This window comes from Grus americana, chromosome 25, assembly GCF_028858705.1.
Source record: "Grus americana isolate bGruAme1 chromosome 25, bGruAme1.mat, whole genome shotgun sequence".
NCBI classification, from domain to species: domain Eukaryota; kingdom Metazoa; phylum Chordata; class Aves; order Gruiformes; family Gruidae; genus Grus; species Grus americana.
The window spans coordinates 1,371,452-1,386,326 of NC_072876.1; positions in this window are offsets into that span (position 1 = coordinate 1,371,452).

Genomic DNA, 14,875 nt, shown 5'->3' on the forward strand with positions numbered 1-14,875 from the left:
CACACTGAAGAGACCAAAAATACTGCCAAGGAGCTATCAAGAGTAAGCCCAAATCCCCACAAAGGAGCCATTGTAAATAGAACCATAAAAAATTGAGGGATCATTGTATAAATCCCTTCAAAAGGCCCCCATGAGAATGCTTCCAAAAATCACACAACAGATTTTTAATACTGGATGCTTCATGGGATTTTTTTGTTGGGTTTTTTTATGGTCCTTTTAATGGGCTGTTAATGGCTACGCTTTGACATTACAGATCACTTCCAAAATGGCTTCTATGTGCTGTTATTTGGGGCAATTTTAGAATCACCAAGATGTTCACAGTAAATCCATATGGTTTAACTCTAGGGCAGCTTCACAACTGCCTTGACGATTTTCACAATTGTTTCATCAGTAATGCCCTATGGGCATTTTCTAAATGTGCCTTCCATGGGATCACTGAGACATTTGATAAATTGCTTTGGTGGGGCCTTGGATCTATATATTTTCAAAATTGCTTTTGACTGTGGTTTCTGGTGTGCTGGATCTGTAGTTCGGAATTTTTTCCAGCTTTCAGAAGAGTCACAGAGTGGTTCCTGGGCTGGGGCTTTGGATGATTTTTCAAATTCTTCTTGGCTCTGTCCCTTAGGTGACATCTTTGAGACAATTTAAAATGACTTTTGAATTTCAAGGTTCCAGCGTTGGGGAGTGTCTTCAGGAATATTGTAAGAAATGTCTCACAAGTGTGATCTGAGAAGCGCGTTAAAAAGCACCCAATGACATCTTATGCTCATCTTCAAAATGTCACGTGTCTGTGGGGTGTGATTTAGATGTTCATTGGATGTGATCTGTCAGGTACTTTCAGAATGGTCCGTGAGCCCATGTGCAAGTGAGTACAGCATCTTCTACAGACATTGATAAGGATGCTACAGTGGTTAAGTTACATGGTTGTGGTATAGTGATAGCCATAAAGATGCAGCAAGATGCGTTACTGCAGAAATGTCCACACACCACATGAGGGCAGAGTAGGTCCAAGTCTGCTCTAGCTGATCGACAAAGAAAGGATCTTCCTAGCATCGGTGTTGTAAGAACTATATAGACTCTGTGCATGTGTCTGTGTGTGGACTGTGGCTGGAAAGATCCTTGGTATTTCTTCTGAAGTACCCAAGTAGGAGCTAATGGTTCCTCTTGGCTTACCAGCCCAGGCAGGGAAATATTTGAGTGTTGTCAGGTTGTGTCCAATATAAGGTTACTCAGCGCTTTATCCAGTCTGGATCTGAAACGTCAAAGGAAGTGTCAATGTTTTGACATCTGTTTGTGGTAGCATGTATGGCACACTAAGTGGGATGGCTGTGGAAGTGTGTCCTTTCTGCTGTGAGAGTCCTGTGTCCCTGACCTTTCCCCAAGGTTGAATTCCTGGGCATCAGCAGTAGAAAGTCTGCATGCCACAAGGGAGTGGTGATCCCCAACAGCACCAAGCAGTACTTGTGGGCGCAGGATCTGGAAACTGTTCCTGTGCCTAGGGCTAGACACGGTGCTCTTGCCGCTCACCGAGGAGCCCACCTGCTGGCTGTCACAGCATGCACTGGAGGTGCTGCCACTGGGAATGGTCTCTCTTCACCTTCTGCCACACATTTAACACCTGATCCTGTTTCATAACCCATTTTACCTGACTTTGCTCCCAATGGCCATGCAATTGTACCTTAGGGAACATCTACTCACATCTGCACTACTGGTGGCTGGACCATGGCTTTGATGGCTTGTGAGGAAGTGACTGTGAGACCCAATGCATCTCTGCCTCTCTCTTGCCTTCATCTGTAGAGAATGGGTTTTCACCCAAATCAAGACTTTCAGTTTCACACACAACCTTCAGTCTTTACCTCTTTTCCTTGGTGTATCTAAAAGGCTAAAACAAGAGGACCAGAGTGGAAGTAGTGCACAGAACATCCCCAGCTTGCCCAGCACTCCTTGGAGGGGTCTGGTACATGCTGCCCAGGAGATGTCTGTCCCCAGATGGGAGGACACACAGAAAATAATTAGATTCTGCAGTTATGAGAGTTTTTTGCCCTCCTTCCCCTGCCACTGAGCTTCATTCTTCTGGTGTTAGGGTTAGCCAGTATGATGAGGGTCCTGGTGCAGTTGATGCAGGAGTCCCATGATTTTGTGAGGCTTCAGACAGGGATCTCATAGGCCAGAAGATGAGGTGGGAAAAAGCAGAAAGAGCCTCACCATAAGGTCTAATGGTCATTTCATTTTTGGTGAAAGTGCTGGGCATGCCAGCAGGTGATAGATCTGCTAGTTATGCATAAGGAAGAGCTGTTTGGGAATGTGATGGTTGATGGCACCTTTGGCTGCTGGAGTCACGACTTGGTGGATTTGAGAGAAGTGAGAAATGCAAGCAGCAGAGTAACAGCTCTGATGCCAGGAAGTCAGATTTTGGCAATTCAGGGGTGAGGTGAGATTGCAATGGAGGCTGCCCTCAGAGGGCAAAGCCACCCAGGAAAGCTGCTAAATTTTCAATAATAACCTCCCCAGACAGAAGAAGGGCCCAATGTGATCTGCAGGAAGTCAAGCAAGCACGGCAGGAGGCCACATGGATGAACAGGGAACTCATGACTAAGCTTAAATTAAAAAAAAAAAAAAAGGTGCACAGAAAGTGAAAGGGTTGGGCTGTCCAGAAGAAACATAGACACATTGCTTGAATGTGCAGGGGTGGAGTTAGGAAACAATGTCCCACTGCTGAATGGGTTGAATGTCCTGTTGACAAAGGATATAGAAAAAGCCCCAGGCTTCACTGGCATGGCCTCCCTCGTCTCCATGCCTAGTGGCAGAGTTTGACAGGGAGAGGTATGTTAGAGGAAGATAAAATTACAGGTCATGTAAGGAAACTGGACATACACGACCCTGTGAGACCAGACAGGATGTGCCTGAGGGCACTGAGGGAGTTGGCTGATGTCATTTCAAGGCCATTCTACATCATCTTTGAAAACCCTTGGCAGCTGGGAAAGGATCCTGATGACTGCCATGAAAGAGGCAAATGTCACACCCGTCTTCAAAAAAGGCAAGAAGGCAGATCCAGGGAATGACAGGTCTGTCAGCCTCACCTCAGTCCCTGGAAAGTTTTGGAGCAGATCCTCCTTGAAACCATGTCCAAAGATTTGAAGGCACACAAAGGACAAGAAGGTAACTGGGAACAGTCAGTGGTGGCTTTACTAAAGGCAAGTCTTCCCATCACCTTCCAAGTTTTCCATACATACTTGTAGCGATGCTGCTGCATTGAAGGTCAACCACATACTGGGCTGCATTAGTAAAAGTGCAGCTAGCATGTGGAGGGAAGTGTTTGTTCATCACTATTTGGTACTTAGGAGGTCGCACCTGAAATACTGTGTCCATTTTGACATCCCCCAGAATAAGACAGACATAGACATATTGGAGAGTCCAGATGAGGTGGTCAGGGGCTGAATCACAGCACACATGAGGAGAGGCTGAGAGCTGGGTTTCACCTTGGAGGAGAGAAGTTGAAGGCAAGATCTTGCTGTCTGCAACCACCTAATGTGTGACCATGTCAGAGGTGCACAATGAAAAGGTCGTGGACACAAATTTCAGCAAGGGAAATTCTGCTGCAAAATTTTTCCACATTTGAGTGGTGCAGCCCTGGGGCAGGTACCAGGGAGCTGGTGGGATCCTCATCCTTGATGGGTTTCAGAACTTAACTGGACAAAGTGCTGAGCAACCTGATCTTGCTTTGGGGTTAGTCCTGCTTTGTGTAGGGAGTTATACTGGAGCCTTCCAGAGGGCTGGTCTGACCAAAATTATTTTAGGTTTCTTTCATCTCTCTGCATACAGGGCTAGTTTAATCTAAACATCTAGTTTAATCTAAACATCCTATTGAAGACCATAAAACCTCCAGCATTTATTTTTAATTTTTGTATGTTATATTATAGGGAGAGGTGTGTTATATTTAAGTTTTCTCTGTCTAGAAACTCTTGTGGACAGTTTGGTTGCTGTTTTAACATATCTGGAATAGTATAAATTATTTCAAAATCATAAATTGACATTAAGAGATTTTCTGTTTGGTGGCGTTGTGTTTACTAACATGTCTTCATGTTTTGTTTACAGGCTTTTTTGTGTAGGGGTAGTGCTGCAGAATCTTTATGTAGTTCACCAGACCAAGGTGAAACTTCCTTTAGCTGTGTTTTGCAACTCAGAATGCTTTACAATGCTGTTTCTAAACCAGTCTGTGTTTTGATGTTAGATAATAAGGTTCAGGGCATATGGAACTACATCAGTTCAAATTTTATCTGTTCATTAACCAAAAGGCCTAGAAAGGAAAACTGAAAAGGCAGATGTCTCCATGCCTATGCGCACTGACGAAAAAGCTGATGCTTTGAGAATCTTGCCTAGATATGTGCAAATTTTTTCTGTAAAGACTTCTCTGTTGATATTGCATTCTGGACACCTGTTTTCTCTAGAATAAAAAGATAATACCCACCTATCTCAAGTATAGGTTTAAATATGACAGCCATAAGGCTTTTTCTTTTTACTGTAATAATGCAATGGGGCTGTTGATGTGCTTTGAATGATGTGGTTGCTGGGGTGGGAAATGGATAGGAGGCCTTTTATGCAGGAAAGATTGCTGCCATAATGTGCTTTAAAGTTTTATGGAGCTATGTTTCTATAAGCCATAATTCATGTCCCTGAAGTTCTTGTGAATAAGAGATCATGCTGAAGAGGAAAAATGAACTCACCAGAAAATGAAAGTTCCTCAGTATTATGGACTGCCAGAAATGTAATGGAATTTATTTTCTTTTTTTTTTTTTTTTTTTTTTTAAGTCCTCAAGGTCCATCACATGTATGTGTCCACCCAGAGGCCCCACTAAGCTCTGCCAGACAGTTTGAACACGCCTGTCTTTAATGGCTGTCTTGCTTGTGGGGTTGGCCTGCGGGTCTGAACCTCTCCTGTCTGATGCAAGGAGATGCATTGAGAAAGGCTGCAGGAGGCTTAGACTCCTTCCAGAAAGGTTATTGTCACCTTGAAAGTTACCTGTGCCTCACTGTGGCCCTAACTTCAAAGTGATCCATAAAAGATGGCAACATGATCTGGGAAGGGTCATGCAATATGCTTTGCAGTCGTATCAGCTGTGCTGGATGCAAGGAATATTTCTGCTGGTGGGATGGACAATCTGGGGCACAGGACTCCGGCTAGCAGTGGACCCGTGGTGCAGTCTGCGGTTTTTCTGGCTGGGGAGAGGCAGAACCACACTGGAGAGGACAGAGTAGATGCACCAAGCTTGCTGGGAAGAGTGTGTGCACCCAGCAGGAGCTACCTGGGTGCTTTGACTTAGCTGAGGTCCAATTATTTTTTTTTTTTTCTCTCCCTTTTAAATCTGGAAACTCTCCAGCCCGCACCGAAATGGCCCAAACTCACCGAGTCTGGTAAGATGAATCTCATCCAGCTAAGCAGCCATTATTTAACCTCTCCTTTCCCCATTTCTGACTGAGTTCTAACCTCTGGTAAGATTTTGTTTTGTTTCGTTTTGTTTTGTTTAAGAAATTTTCACTGGAGCAAAAATGTCATGTGAAAAGGGCATTTTCAGCTTGGAAGGATTTGTTTCTGGAAGGTGAATTGCATCTCACCCTATAGTATGCACATGGTGAAGAGAGATGTAATTTCTGCCTTCCTTTTAAGTGTGTGGGAGGCATTAAGAGGTGAGGGTTGGTTCCCTGGACACAGTGTTTGGAACACAAACCATCAGTTTAGGATGAAGAACTTTATATGCTGATTTTTTCCTCTTTTTCACTTGGTTGATACAATTCACTTTGCTATAAAGTCCCAAGGCTTTGTTAACAGCAGTCATTAAGGACTGCTATGAAGAAGAAGGGACTTTGAGGATGGATCTTTACTCCCGATCACAGCTGAGACAATGGCATACCTGATATTTCACATGGAGGAAGCTGCTGCTAAGTACTGGCAAAAAGATGTCTGATGATGGGAAATCTCAGAAGCCAACTGCAGGCATTCGAGGGAGGTAAGTCAAAGGCTTTAGTTAAGTTAGAGATGGAAATACGTCCTGCCAGAGCTGCTGTGTAGAGGGAGGTAGGATTCTATGAGTGAGCTGGGGGCAGGATTTAGCATCTGTTACTTGTCATCTGGAGCACAGACCTCCAAGGTCTGCTGCTCAAACACCTCTTCCTGCAAGGTACCTCTCCAGACTTCCGTGGCTTTGCTCTCTGCCCCCCTCTCCTGATACTGACTGCTAAATATATCTGTGGGCTGTCTGCAGATAAGGGAGATTAGGAGATACTGAATTGCCAAGTGTCTGTGCGGTACAACTTCTCTGATGCAAAATCTTTCTACTGTTTCTTGCTCATGTGGGAGTATGAACAAAGTGATGATGCAGCATGTGCCGATGTCTGACTGTGGCTTCTGGCTTTGTGTTTTGCTGTTCTTTGAAGACTGAGATTTTCAGATAAACCTGAAGGAGAAGGTGCTCTCCAAAAATCCCAACCTCAATGCACCGGTTCAGCAGAGGTCTGGAGGACAGATGAGGGATCCTGCTGTCCAGTGTGTGATGGGAGTGAAAGCCAAAGGACCGTTGCTGTGCTTCAGCCACAGGAACAGTCAGCACTGTAAGTGATGGGACCATCTCAGCCTCTGTTTGACGGGCAGGTGCTCCCCTGGGAACTGCAGGTTCTCTTCACATTGGCCAAGCTGCAGCCTTGTCAGCATTTCCCTATCATTGCTCATGCTCTCTGCAAAGCACGCAGGGCCTCAGCCTGTGTGCCCTTACGGCATGGATCTCCTCAGCCTGTTCCGCTAATGCTTCTGCCTCAAACAGGCTCTGGCAGGATGGGCTTCACAGTCAGATCAAGACCCTTGTCCCCCTGCAAGCCTCAGGGGCTCTGGGATGTTCCTGATTCACCAGCATTTGTCAAAAGAGAGTATTGGACTCTTCAAAGCTTTGCTCACTTGACTTACACCTGGCAGCTTCAGATCCGCAGCATAGTTTTATTTCTGTTTTCTTATAATTTATTTTATTTTGCATGGGGTAATGAAGAGGTGTATGTAGCAGGAATTGGTTAACAGAAACAAGATTGAGATGAAACAGGAAGAGAAGTGGTGCAGCGAAGTGGAGATAGAGAGATGGTGGTGGGTGAAGGATTTGAACAACCAGCCAGTCACAGCAAGGCAGAGAAAGGCCAGCCAAGATGTAGAAACTGGACTGGAAACTGCTTTGCCTTCTTTTCTTTTTTCCCTTTGCGCCTAATGTAACTGAACATGTGTGTGTCCAGAGTGAAATTCACTTCACTGTGTTCCTCCAATGTCTTCAATGTGGTGGCAAGAGGAAATGTGAAACTCTGACTATGTAACTTTTCCAAACTAGAAGTTAAAAAAAACCCCAACAAACAGAGAGAGGAAAAATAAAGATCTAAATGTGAGAGTGGGAGAAGAAGGAAGAGAAGAGGTGGGTTGGAGAAGGTGGGAGAGGAAAATAATTCAGTTATTTTAATTGATTGATTCAATTGGCAAAAAAATCAGGAGAAAAACAAAAAATTAAAAGCATAAAAGGCTTTTTCCTGAGGGCTTGGAGCTAAAACAACTGCAGAATTTTTGGTGCAATTGTTTTTCTGTTAACTGGCTCCGTTACGGTGGGGCAGCAAAGCAAAGGAGAGGAAGTGCCTGGCTGTGAAACACTGTGTAGGAACAAGGACTCCTTTTGGGCACCCCTTCAATCTCAATGGCAAATTTGGATTCACCTTGGCATCTGCTTTTTCCTTGAGGATTAGGGGCACTGTAGCTGGGTTGCCGAAGGCTGTAGTTTCCTGAACAGCCGATAGTATGAAAAGTTAGCACTGCCACCAAAACAATTCATCTGGCTCCATCCTCCTGCCTTCCCCAGTTCAGGAAATAATTCATAATGAAAATAGCCTTTTTCTGCTGTTGTTGTTCAGAATTAACCTCAAAGAGTTCCTAGGTGGTGTGGAGCAGCTGCTGGATTTTATCGCTGGACTGGCAGCAATTTAGGATCAGTTCTTTCCACACATCATGGTGTAAACATGGATGTAGGATGTTTTTGGGAGGAGGACCTAGATTTTGCCTCTACTTACTAAGTTCCTGACCCTTTGCTCTCTCCTACATCTTGGTGGGGAAAGTTATAGTAATAAGTTTTAAAAAGTATGTTTGGTTATATGCAAACAACAGCCCCCCCCAGTATTTCTGGTCAAGTGTTATGCTAGGATGAGGCCAACCGTGCATCTCCCCCTGCTTCCCTCCTGTCCCTCTGCAATGTGATAGGAAAACCTGGACATGCAGGCTGGGAGCGTGCCGTGGTGCATAAGGAGGTCCCCAAACTGGACAATGGGAGAATCAGGACCATTGGTCGTGTCTTACAGGCTCCAAGTTTTCTTTGTCTCTGAGGCTATCCCAGGCTGCTGGATAAGGAAGGGAGACAATACCTCAAAGAATCCAGTCTCTCCCCAAGCAAAGAAAATACTGTCATCAGGAAGAGGGGAAAATGCATGTTTAGTTTGTAGATGGCTTTGCTGTCAACTTGATTTACACTTTAGAAAAATCAGCTAATTACTTTAAAGAAATAGATCTTATAAAGTTTATGTGTGATGCTGACTGGTTGGCCAATCCCCTCTGTTTTTAGGTTGTTGTCTTTGATGTGGTGTTAGTAATTACCTTCAAACACAGTGCTTTATTCCTTATGAAGAATGTGTCTCTCATGTCCCCTGGTGGGTCTTGCTTTTTATTTTATATTTTATTTTATTTCAGAACACTTTGAAATAAAATAAATTAAAAATGGATTCTGATTGTCCTGATTGTCACCATCCACTTGTGATGATAGTCATAAATGAATGAGCTGTTGCTTAATACTGTCAAAGGAAGTACTTTGGCAGCCTGGCATTTCTGCTTTTTTTATTTTTGGGTGATGGAAACTGCAATGAGTAATGAAAGAGCATGTTTGATTTTTTTAATGGGGAAAAGATGTCCCATTAGTCTCCATGTTGTGGAAACCAATATTCCTGTCTAGAGCATGCCTTGTTTCTCTTCTTGGAGTTATGACCTGATATGGTATTAGCAATAGTTCAAAGTAGGTGACATTCATTGCATGATATACATGAAGAGCACTGCTGCGTCCCAGCCTTTGCCCAGCCATTGCCACACTGCGCATTGGATAATGAAGTTGTAAATCCAAAGACAGTTATTTCAGCATGTTGAATAAATGTCTTAATTGCTTGCTGTTAAGTCCCAGAACGATCTTCTTGCCATAGACTTGATTCCTTGTATTGTTCTCACAGCAAAACTGGCACCTTTCAGCTGTCAACTGAAGCTTTACATGTTCCTCAGCTTGTCACGTGCTCCTCCATAAACATTAGATCTGACTTTGGACACTGAATGCGTCTATGACTCTCTGCTGTCTCAAAGGAAAAAAAAAATGGCAAAATGCTATCAGGTGACTCAGGACAGGATGCTGTAATTTAAAGTAAGCTGTTCTGTTTCCTGTCTCTTATGATTTCCTAACATTGAAGTTCCACCAGTATAGCTCCCTTTACAAGTTAATGCATTCTTGTAAATGAGATGATTGCCATCACTGGATTTTGATACTTCACAGCGCTGAGATACCAGTCATGGCAAGTGGAACTGGACTTACTGAGCTGCTCTGGATGCCAGAAAAAGTCCAACATTTTGGCAAAAGAAAGACGTGTATCATGGGTTGACCTGGGAGGTGAGAACCACAGCTCTGGAAAGAACAAGATTGCCATGCTAATCCAGTTTTGTGTCCTCTCACTAACAGACAGTGTTGGGTGCTGTAGAGAAATCCCTAATCCCCTCATTCTGTGCCGAGAAGGCTGGTTTACTGCTCTGCACTAAGGCTGGGAATAAGCCCAGCTCTACACACTGCAGCAGTGAATAATTTTCTTCCTTTCTGAGAATGATGCACAAGGCAGTTTAGGATGGCAGTTGCAGGACTTTGGGGTGAGGTAAGGTGTTTTTATATAGAAATAAGTGAATAATGTGCACATAGTCATGGTTACTGGATCTTTGTGTGTGTATGCGTGCACATGCCTGAAATCAAATATACATAAAATAGCATTTGCAGATTACACAAAGACAGAGCATCCCATGTAGAGTCTTTTCTTGACCATGAATAGCCTTACGTAGGAATAGAAATAATGCCACACATCAGTACAAGCTGGAGGCCAACTGGCTGGGAAGCAGCTCTGCAGAAAGGACCTGGGGGTCTGGGTGGATGACAAGCTAATCATGAACCAGCAATGCACCCTTATGGCAAGGAAAGCCACCAGCATCCTGGGCAGCATTTGGAAAGCCTTGCCATCAGATGGAGGGAAGCGATCCTTCTCCTCTACTCAGCACTGGTGAGACCACATCTGGTGTATTGTGTCCATTTCTGGATTCCCCAGTACAAGAAAGGCATGAACTTAGAATCATAGGATCATAGAACCATAGAATGGTTTGGGTTGGAAGGGACCTCACAGCCCATCTAGTCCCAACCCCCTGCCATGGGCAGGGACACCCTCCACTTGCCCAGGTTGCCCAAAGCCCCATCCAACCTGGCCTTGAACACTGCCAGGGAGCCAGGGGCAGCCACAGCTTCTCTGGGCAACCTGTGCCAGGGCCTCCCCACCCTCACAGGGAAGGATTTCTGCCTCACATCCCATCTCCATCTCCCTTCCTGCAGCTTCAGGCCATTCTGCCCTTGTCCTGTCACTCCCTGCCCTTGTCACCAGTCCCTCTCCAGCTTTCCTGGAGCCCCTTCAGGGACTGGAAGGGGCTCTAAGGTCTCCCCGGAGCCTTCTCTTCTCCAGGCTGAACAACCCCAACTCTCTCAGCCTGTCTCCATGGCAGAGGTGCTCCAGCCCTTGGATCATCTCTGTGGCCTCCTCTGGACTCACTCCAACAGCTCCATGTCCTTCTTGTGCTGGGGACCCCTGAACTGGACGCAGTACTGCAGGGGGGTCTCACCAGAGTGGAGCAGAGGGGCAGAATCCTCTCCCTCGACCTGCTGGTCACTGGAGAGAGTCCACTGAAGGGCCACAAAAATTGTTAAAGGCCTGGAGCATCTCTCATGTGAAAAGAAGCTCAGAGAGCTGGGATGTTTAGCCTGGAGAACAGAAGGCTAAGGGAGATCTTGCTAAAGTATATAAATACCTGATGGGAAGGAATGAAGAAGAGAGAGTCAGACTCTTGTCAGTGGTACCCAGTGACAGGACAAGAGGCAATGGGCACAATTTGAGGCACAGAAAATTCCATTTGAAAATCACCTCCCACATTTTTACTGCGAGAGTGGTCAAACACTGGAATAGATTGTCCAAAGGGATTGTTGAGTCTCCATCCGTGGAGTTATTAAAAATCTGACTGGACACAAGCTGCTGTAGCTGACACTGCTTGAGTAAGCTGGTAGGACTAGGTGATCTTGAGAAGTCCCTTCCAACTTCAATGATTCTGATTGATTCTGTGATTTTGTGATTATTCTTGATGCAGATTTGGAATAGCGTGGAATTATTCCTAAGAATAAGTGATAAGAATGATATAAATACTTCACCTTTAAAAGCAGACTATGCCTGATAGGTTCTTACCAACCACTAGAACAACTAATATGAAAAAATTATGATATTTAATAGTGATATTATTAAAATTTAGGAGAAGATAAATGACAGGTACCCTTGAACAGGCAGAAGAAGCTTATCTGGAGTATAAAGAGGGAAAGATGATGATGATTTGGAAGTACTTGCCAAGAAAGACAAATTGATACAAAAACTTCTGGGTGGATTTGAATTCAGATGCCCTCTTGTGATGGGATTCAACAGAGGAGAAGTGTAAGACATGCTAATTAATCTCACTCAGATAGATTTACTGTCGTGAATCGTTTATGGCACTGGAAGCTGAGAGAATAAAAATGTTCCCCTAGCTTGCAGTTCAGCACAGCATATTCACACTGAGGCCTTACTAGCAGTCATACAAATCCTAGTTGTTCATTTCCAATCATAAGTAAATACCAAAGTGCTTCAGAAAACATCTCTTTCTGCATCTTTAAGCACCTGTGCATTGTTAATGTCTGTCCCCTGGGAGCCCTTTAGGATAGGAGATGATAGTGACCATTACTCAGAGACCCTCTGCCCCAGCAAAGCCTGAATTCTTTAAGCCCCGGGGGTCTCAGGGGAGGTGCCACAGAAGAGGTCAAGGTGTTTGACTCAGTTTATGACTGGCCAGTATTTGAGTGTGATTCTTCTTCCTCACTAATTGCAAGGAGGTTACTCCAGTTTTGAGGCATTCAGGAAGCTGGAGCTTTTTTCTTTTTTTCCAGGTTGGCTTTTCACATTGGGAACTCAGCTTTTCCTGTGAACTTTCCCAAGGGTCAGCTTGACACTTGCTTGTACAATGACATCCTAGATAGATCTGAAGAGAAGACAATGAGCAAGGATCTCAAGTGTATTCGTATACCTTGAAGCATAATTGGAGAGTCTTTCATCCAAGGTTTAAGAAATCTCCTGGCAGAATACTTCCCAGAATAGTAGTGGGAACATATGCTGACATTCCCAGAGGAATCAGAAGAAACTGTTAATTCCCCATCCCCTTGCAAGCCTGCTCCCTCTGCACCATGTTCCTGCCTGTCACCTTTCAAAGCGGTGCCTCTCCCTCCCCTGGGTATGGGAAGCATGCAGCTGGAAGCAAGGTGGATTGCAGACAGATCTGTGGCTTCGACTGCATTCCTAGGAACACCCAGTTACCAGATTCATGCCTGAAGGCTGTAAAGTGCTTAGGACAGCCAGCTCTCCGCTGCACGAAGGCAGTGTGGCCTTTATGCGGCAGAGGAGTGAGGCAGTTGCTCCGTGGTCTGCCCTGGCTCCCTGCTCTTTTTGGGGTTGTCGTGGTTTAACTCCAGTTGGCGACTGAGCACTACGCGACTGCTTGCTCTGTCCCCCTCAGTGGGATGGGGGGAGAGAATCAGAAGAGTAAAAGTGAGAAAACTCTTGGGTTGAGATAAAGACAGTTTAATAGGTAAAGCAGAAGTTGTGCATGCAAGCAAAGCAAGACAAGGAATTCATTCACCACTTCCCATCGACAGGCAGGAAAGCCATCCCTGGAAAGCCATCCCAGGAAAGCAGGGTTCCATCATGTGTAATGGTTAGTTGGGAAGACAAATGCCACCACTCCGAACATGTACCCTGCCTCCTTCCTCTTCCCTCAGCCCCTTATAAGCTGAGCATGACATCATATGGTATGGAATATCCCTTTGGTCAGTTGGGGTCAGCTGTCCTGGCTGTGTCCCCTCCCGACTTCTTGTGCACCCCCAGCCCACCCACTGGTGGGGTGGTGTGAGAAGCAGGAAAGTGTAAGCACTGCTCAGTGATAACAAAAACATCTCTGTATTGTCAACACTGTTTCCAGCACAAATCCAAATCATAGCCCCATAGTAGCTGCTCTGAAGAAAATTAACTCTATCCCAGACAAAACCAGCACAGAGATCAAACCCAGTGTTTCTTGTAGTTGAGAATCCTCTGTGAGGTTGTCCATCAGATCTCCCCTTTTTCTGTGTCAGTCTGCCCATCTTTGATGGTTCCATCTGGAAACTCTGACAGACACCATAGAATGCAGCAGATACAAAGGAAACCTACACCATGGTCAGTGGAGATCAAAGATCACGACGCCTTTCACTTTGAGAACAAAAGCCAGTAGCTTTGGTGCCCCTGATGCGCCAGCTCTGGACTGTCTGTGCCTACACCAGCCAGCATCCCCTTTCTGGGGTCTGTGATGGAAGGAAGAGCTGTGTCGGGATGCAGGGCTGGAAGCACAGTGTCCATATGAAGAAAGGTTGGGTCTGGATGGCAGGGGAAAGATCACAGCAGGAATTAGAGTTAACAAAATATTCACAGACAAAAAGTTGAGATTTAATGCATCAGGTTTGCTTCCAGGAGCTCAAACCAGCAAATTTTGTGGGAATGAGATAGCCTGGAAGTTCCCAATCAGATCTTGAACAGTAATGGTTCTTGGAGCATGTTTGGTAGAGATTGTCTGAAAATGTGAATATGGTTTTGTGTCACTGGAGAGTAGGGAAAAGGCATTAACCCTTTGGTAGCTCAGGGTATAACCTGAAACTGCTGAGGACAGCTGCCAGACCTGACATGTGGTCTATCTCAGTCTTGAAAATGAGCTTGCATTCTCCAACATGTCTCTGCTTTTCTCTGACCTCCTTGGCTAGTACTAGATATTGCAATCCCATGCAGAGCTTGCCTCTCATCATTTGCATTCTCATGGCTGTGGCAGTGTTGCCATCCCAGGCGTTCCAAAGCATGGCCCAGGCTTCCAGAAATCACAACATTGGTGGAAAAAACAATCACATAGAAAAAATAGTACTGTAGGGTGCTTGCTTCACTGGCTTTATTTCAGAGGAGTTGCACATCTACAGCTGTGAGGGCTGGACAAATGAAAAATTGACATCTGAGAGTGCCTACAAACTATCTCTACATTGTCCTGTTAGACAATGCTTCCGGGTCCCTCAAGGCCAAAATCATCCCTGAAACATGCTGTCTTTCCCCTTCAGGGTGTCCTGGCAGTGCCTTGCTGACATGGAGGGGAAACCTCAAAGGTGCCCAGCCCTGACAATGGCTTCCAGAGCAGCTCCGCATGTCAGCCAGCGACCCAGAGGGCCTTTGCTTGGAATAGGCCACATCAGCCAAGATGTAACCCACAGGGCAGTGTGGCCATGTTCTCCTCCCTTTCAACATGTCCCATCACCTCTGTGCCCTCTTGTTCACTCAGGCTGTTGCAGGCAGTGCCTGCAAAGTGTGTGGCCCTCAGCCCCTGGAAACCTCTGGTGTGTCAAGGGGGGACGAGCACCACAGCTGAGTGGGGGGATTGCCAACCCAG